This window comes from Coregonus clupeaformis, chromosome 27, assembly GCF_020615455.1.
Source record: "Coregonus clupeaformis isolate EN_2021a chromosome 27, ASM2061545v1, whole genome shotgun sequence".
Lineage (NCBI taxonomy): Eukaryota > Metazoa > Chordata > Actinopteri > Salmoniformes > Salmonidae > Coregonus > Coregonus clupeaformis.
In genome coordinates, this window is record NC_059218.1 from 37,258,993 (window position 1) to 37,266,829 (window position 7,837).

Here is a 7,837-nt window from a genome sequence, read left to right on the forward strand (position 1 = left end):
ATGAAGGCTATTCCATGTGAGAAATTGCCAAGAAACTGATGATCTCGTACAACACTGTGTACTACTTCCTTCACAGAACAGCGCAAACTGGCTCTAACCAGAATAGAAAGAGGAGTGGGAGGCCCCGGTGCACAACTGAGCAAGAGGACAAATACAGAGTGTCTAGTTTGAGAAACAGGCGCCTCACAGGTCCTCAACTGGCAGCTTCATTAAATAGTACCCGCAAAACACCAGTCTCAACATCAACAGTGAAGAGGCGACTCCGGGATGCTGACCTTCTAGGCAGAGTTGCAAAGAAACAGCCATATCTCAGACTGCCCATCTTAATCTTTTCTTTTTATTGGCCAGTCTGAGATATGGCTTTTTCTTTGCAACTCTGCCTAGAAGGCGCTGTTCTGTGAAGGGAGTAGTACACAGCGTTGTACGAGATCTTCAGTTTCTTGGCAATTTCTCGCATGGAATAGCCTTCATTTCTCAGAACAAGAATAGACTGATGAGTTTCAGAAGAAAGTTCTTTGTTTCTGGCCATTTTGAGCCTGTAATCGAACCCACAATTGCTGATGTTCCAGATACTCAACCAGTCTCAAGAAGGCCAGTTTAATTGCTTCTTTAATCAGCACAACAGTTTTCAGCTGTGCTGACATAATTGCAAAAGGGTTTTCTAATGATCAATTAGCCTTTTAAAATAATAAACTTGGATTAGCAAACACAATGTGCCATTGGAACACAGGACTGATTGCTGCTGATAATGGGCCTCTGTACGCCTATGTAGATTTTCCATAAAAAAATCAGCAGTTTCCAACTACAATAGCCATTTACAGCATTAACAAGGTCTACACTGTATTTCTGATCAATTTGATGTAATTTTAATGGACAAAAAAATTGCTTTTCTTTCGAATACAAGGACATTTCTAAGTGACCCCAAACTTTTGAACGGTAGTGTATATTCTTTATTGCGTGTGTGTCTGTGTTTGTCTGTCTGTCTGTCTGTCTGTCTGTCTGTCTGTCTGTCTGTGTATGTGTGTGTGTGTGTGTGTGTGCCCTGAGTCCTTAGTCTTGCTGAGCTCCTTAGCTGATTACGATCTAAGTCTTTGCCACAAATAGCCCAAATAACCTACACACACCCATAGTCCTGACTGAGCTTCAGCATTCACTAAACATCTGTATGAACACTTACAGTGCCTTGCAAAAGTATTCATCCCCCTTGGCATTTTTCCTATTTTGTTGCATTACAACCTGTAATTTAAATGGATTTTTATTTGGATTTCATGTACAGTGAGGGAAAAAAGTATTTGATCCCCTGCTGATTTTGTATGTTTGCCCACTGACAAAGAAATGATCAGTCTATAATTTGAATGGTAGGTTTATTTGAACATTGAGAGACAGAATAACAACAAAAAAATCCAGAAAAAACACATGTCAAAAATGTTAGAAATTTATTTGCATTTTAATGAGGGAAATAAGTATTTGACCCCTCTGCAAAACATGTACAGATGTACAGATCAGGGTTGGGTTATAAAAAAATATCAGAAACTTTGAACATCCCACGGAGCACCATTAAATCCATTATTTAAAAAATGGAAAGAACATGGCACCACAACAAACCTGCCAAGAGAGGGCCGCCCACCAAAACTCACGGACCAGGCAAGGAGGGCATTAATCAGAGGGGTCGCTCTGGATAAGAGCATCTGCTAAATGACTTAAATGTAAATGTAAAGAGACCAAAGATAACCCTGAAGGAGTTGCAAAGCTCCACAGCGGAGATTGGAGTATCTGTTCATAGGACCACTTTAAGCCGTACACTCCACAGAGCTGGGCTTTATGGAAGAGTGGCCAGAAAAAAGCCATTGCTTAAAGAAAAAAATAAGCAAACATGTTTGGTGTTCATCAAAAGGAATGTGGGAGACTCCCCAAACATATGGAAGAAGGTACTCTGGTCAGATGAGACCAAAATTGAACTTTTTGGCCATCAAGGAAAACGCTATGTCTGGCACAAACCCAACACCTCTCATCACCCCGAGAACACCATCCCCACAGTGAAGCATGGTGGTGGCAGCATCATGCTGTGGGGATGTTTTTCATCGGCAGGGACTGGGAAACTGGTCAGAATTGAAGAAATGATGGATGGCGCTAAATACAGGGAAATTCTTGAGGGAAACCTGTTTCAGTCTTCCAGAGATTTGAGACTGGGACGGAGGTTCACCTTCCAGCAGGACAATGACCCTAAGCATACTGCTAAAGCAACACTTGAGTGGTTTAAGGGGAAACATTTAAATGTCTTGGAATGGCCTAGTCAAAGCCCAGACCTAAATCCAATTGAGAATCTGTGGTATGACTTAAAGATTGCTGACCACCAGCGGAACCCATCCAACTTGAAGGAGCTGGAGCAGTTTTGCCTTGAAGAATGGTAAAAAATCCCAGTGGCTAGATGTGCCAAGCTTATAGAGACATACCCCAAGAGACTTGCAGCTGTAATTGCTGCAAAAGGTGGCTCTACAAAGTATTGACTTTGGAGGGGTGAATAGTTTATGCACGCTCAAGTTTTACATTTACATTTACGTCATTTAGCAGACGCTCTTATCCAGAGCGACTTACAAATAGGTGCATTCACCTTATAGCCAGTGGGATAACCACTTTACAATGTGTTTTTAATTTAAAAAAAATTTTTTTTGGGGGGGGTTGGAGTAAAAGGGGGGTAGAAGGATTACTTTATCCTATCCCAGGTATTCCTTAAAGAGGTGGGGTTTCAAATGTCTCCGGAAGGTGGTGAGTGACTCCGCTGTCCTGGCGTCGTGAGGGAGCTTGTTCCACCATTGGGGTGCCAGAGCAGCGAACAGTTTTGACTGGGCTGAGCGGGAACTATGCTTCCGCAGAGGTAGGGGAGCCAGCAGGCCAGAGGTGGATGAACGCAGTGCCCTCGTTTGGGTGTAGGGACTGATCAGAGCCTGAAGGTACGGAGGTGCCGTTCCCCTCACAGCTCCATAGGCAAGCACCATGGTCTTGTAACACATGCGAGCTTCAACTGGAAGCCAGTGGAGTGTGCGGAGGAGTGGGGTGACGTGAGAGAACTTGGGAAGGTTGAACACCAGACGGGCTGCGGCATTCTGGATGAGTTGTAGGGGTTTAATGGCACAGGCAGGGAGCCCAGCCAACAGCGAGTTGCAGTAATCCAGACGGGAGATGACAAGTGCCTGGATTAGGACCTGTGCCGCTTCCTGTGTAAGGCAGGGTCGTACTCTCCGAATGTTGTAGAGCATGAACCTACAGGATCGGGTCACCGCCTTGATGTTAGCGGAGAACGACAGGGTGTTGTCCAGGGTCACGCCAAGGCTCTTCGCACTCTGGGAGGAGGACACAACGGAGTTGTCAACCGTGATGGCGAGATCATGGAACGGGCAGTCCTTCCCCGGGAGGAAGAGCAGCTCCGTCTTGCCGAGGTTCAGCTTGAGGTGGTGATCCGTCATCCATACTGATATGTCTGCCAGACATGCAGAGATGCGATTCGCCACCTGGTTATCAGAAGGGGGAAAGGAGAAGATTAGTTGTGTGTCGTCAGCGTAGCAATGATAGGAGAGGCCATGTGAGGATATGACAGAGCCAAGTGACTTGGTGTATAGCGAGAATAGGAGAGGGCCTAGAACTGAGCCCTGGGGGACACCAGTGGTGAGAGCACGTGGTGCGGAGACAGCTTCTCGCCACGCCACTTGGTAGGAGCGACCGGTCAGGTAGGACGCAATCCAAGAGTGAGCCGCGCCGGAGATGCCCAGTTTTCTGTTTTTGTGTCTTATTTCTTGTTTGTTTGACAATAAAACATATTTTGCATCTTCAAAGTGGTAGGCATGTTGTGTAAATCAAATTATACAAACCCCCCAAAATAGGAAAAATGCCAAGGGGGTGAATACTTTCGCAAGCCGCTGTACAGTGTCCAAGAGTGACTGAAACCTTTTTACTTTGAATAGTCAGTTTGCCACTCATGATCCAACTCCCCTTGTCATGAGGTAGAGATACTCAGTCACTCACTCACTCACTCACACACACACACACACACACACATACACACACACATACACAGAAATCCTATTTTCCCTAACCCCTAAACCAAACCCTAACCTTAACCCCAAAACCTAACCTTAACCCTAATTCTAATCCTACCTCCTAACCCTAACACTAACCCTAGCTCCTAACCCTAAACGTAATTCTAACCCTAACACTAATTCTAACCTTATCCCTAAACCCCCTAGAAATAGCATTTGACCTTGTGGGGACTAACAAAATGTCCCCAGTTGGTCAAATGTTTTGTTCATTTACTATTCTTGTGGGGACTTCTGGTCCCCACAAGAATAGTTAAACATGTCCACACACACACACACACACACACACACACACACACACAAGGTGCTGTCTGGTTCAGGTCTGGTCACCTGTATATGTGTATCTCTGACCTCCAGATATCTCATATCAGATATTACCTGAGGTTCAACACCCCAATACTTCATATAGTTTGGTCAATAGCATTTGTCTTTCAAATGTGAACCCAAACAGTGTCAGTGTCATTTAAAGTGACGAATCATGTATCCAAACTACAGTGAGATTTCTACTCTACTCTAAATAAAACATCAGTGAGAGAGACAGAGAGCATCACATAGGTTAAGTCCGAAACGGACTGTTTGCCCTGGTCAAAAGTAGTGCACTATATAGGGAATAGGGTGCCATTCTCTGGTCAAAAGTAGTGCACTATATAGGGAATAGGGTGCCATTCTCTGGTCTAAAGTAGTGCACTATATAGGGAATAGGGTGCCATTCTCTGGTCAAAAGTAGTGCACTATATAGGGAATAGGGTGCCATTCTCTGGTCAAAAGTAGTGCACTATATAGGGAATAGGGTGCCATTCTCTGGTCAAAAGTAGTGCACTATATAGGGAATAGGGTGCCATTCTCTGGTCTAAAGTAGTGCACTATATAGGGAATAGGGTGCCATTCTCTGGTCTAAAGTAGTGCACTATATAGGGAATAGGGTGCCATTCTCTGGTCAAAAGTAGTGCACTATATAGGGAATAGAGTGCCATTCTCTGGTCTAAAGTAGTGCACTATATAGGGAATAGGGTGCCATTCTCTGGTCAAAAGTAGTGCACTATATAGGGAATAGAGTGCCATTCTCTGGTCTAAAGTAGTGCACTATATAGGGAATAGGGTGCCATTCTCTGGTCTAAAGTAGTGCACTATATAGGGAATAGGGTGCCATTCTCTGGTCTAAAGTAGTGCACTATATAGGGGAATAGGGTGCCATTCTCTGGTCAAAAGTAGTGCACTATATAGGGAATAGGGTGCCATTCTCTGGTCAAAAGTAGTGCACTATATAGGAATAGGGTGCCATTCTCTGGTCTAAAGTAGTGCACTATATAGGGAATAGGGTGCCATTCTCTGGTCAAAAGTAGTGCACTATATAGGGAATAGGGTGCCATTCTCTGGTCAAAAGTAGTGCACTATATAGGGAATAGGGTGCCATTCTCTGGTCAAAAGTAGTGCACTATATAGGGAATAGGGTGCCATTCTCTGGTCAAAAGTAGTGCACTATATAGGGAATAGGGTGCCATTCTCTGGTCTAAAGTAGTGCACTATATAGGGAATAGGGTGCCATTCTCTGGTCTAAAGTAGTGCACTATATAGGGAATAGGGTGCCATTCTCTGGTCTAAAGTAGTGCACTATATAGGGAATAGGGTGCCATTCTCTGGTCTAAAGTAGTGCACTATATAGGGAATAGGGTGCCATTCTCTGGTCAAAAGTAGTGCACTATATAGGGAATAGGGTGCCATTCTCTGGTCTAAAGTAGTGCACTATATAGGGAATAGGGTGCCGTTTGGGACACAGCCATTCATACTGAGTGGGTTCAGGTGCTGAATATATGTATATACACAGTGCATTCAGAAAGTATTCAGACCCCTTGACTTTTTCCACATTTTGTTACGTTACAGCCTTGTTCTAAAATTGATTAAATTATATTTTACCCTCATCAATCTACTCACGATACCCCATAATGACAAAGCGATAACAAGTTTTTAGAAATGTTAGCAAATGTATTAAACATAAACATAAATACCTTATTTACATAAGTATTCAGACCTTTTGCTATGACACTCAAAATTGAGCTCAGGTGCATCCTGTTTCCATTGATCATCCTTGAGATGTTTCTACAACTTGATTGGAGTCCACCTGTGTTAAATTCAATTGATTGGACATGATTTGGAAAGTCACACACCTGTCTAAATAAGGTCCCACAGTTGACAGTGCATGTCAGAGCAAATACCAAGCCATGAGGTCGAAGGAATTATCCGTAGACAGGATTGTGTCGATGCACAGATCCGGGGAAGGGTACCAAACAATTTCTGCAGCATTGAAGGTCCCCAAGAACACAGTGGGCTCCATTATTCTTAAATGGAAGAAGTTTGGAACCACCAAGACTCTTCCTAGACCTGGCCGCCTGGCCAAACTGAGCAATCAGGGGAGAAGGGCCTTGGTCAGGGAGGTGACCAAGAATCCGATGGTCACTCTGACAGAGCTCCAGAGTTTCTCTGTGGAGATGGGAGAACCTTCCAGAAGGACAACCATCTCTGCAGCACTCTACGAATCAGGCCTTTATGGTAGAGTGCCCAGACGGAAGCCACTCCTCAGTAAAAGGCACATGACAGCCCGCTTGGAGTTTGCCAAAAGGCACCTAAAGGACTAAGACCATGAGAAACAAGATTATCTGGTCTGATGAAACCAAGATTGAACTCTTTGGCCTGAATGCCAAGCTTCACGTCTGGAGGAAACCTGGCACCATCCCTACGGTGAAGCATGGTGGTGGCAGCATCATGCTGTGGGGAGGTTTTTCAGCGGCAGGGACTGGGACACTAGTCAGGATTGAGGGAAAGATGAACGGAGCAAAGTAGAGAGATCCTTGATGAAAATATGCTCCAGAGCGCTCAGGACCTCAGACTGGGGCGAAGGTTCACCTTCCAACAGGACAACGACCCTAAGCACACAGCCAAGACAACACAGGAGTGGCTTCAGGACAAGTCTCTGAATGTCCTTGAGTGGCCCAGCCAGAGCTCGGACTTGAACCCGATCTAACATCTCCGGAGAGACCTGAAAATAGCTGTGCAGTGACACTCCCCATCCAACCTGACAGAGCTTGAGGGGATCTGCAGAGAATAATGGTGTGCCAAGCTTGTAGCGTCATACCCAAGAAGATTCAAGGCTGTAATTGCTGCCAAAAGTGCTTTAAGAAAGTACTGAGTAAAGGATCTGAATACTTATGTAAATGTGATATTTCACTCATCTAACAGGACTGGGTATAGGTAGAAGGCTACGTGTACAGTCATTATAATACTGTAGCATCCTTAGGAGGACATCACCTAGCCACCTTATCGAGAGGTTTGGCCCTCTTGGTGTAGTGGCTAAGATGTTGGACTGTCCAACACAGTGATAAGGTTTGAGTCCCTGTTGGGGCTACTTCCCGATTTTGCTGCGGTATCATGACATAGGCATAGCATATCACATCATAAGGAAAAGGACACAACTACATATGTATATGGCTCTGAAGGAAAATAAGATTTGTGACAAAGCTTGTTTGCTGAGAAGAGGCAGTGATATGTGTGTGGTAGTGACAGGGTTAAGGATGGGCATTCCACAACAGGCTGCAGGCCAGGCAGCCAATCAGTATGCAGGACAGTTCTTCCAGAGCCCTGATTGGCTGCTGGGCGGCCGTTGTCCTGACGATGGGAATCAGGTCCTGTCTGTGTGGTCTGTATCCAGGCGCTGGGGAAGTATGCTGCTGGAGCAGTGACAGAGAGAAACA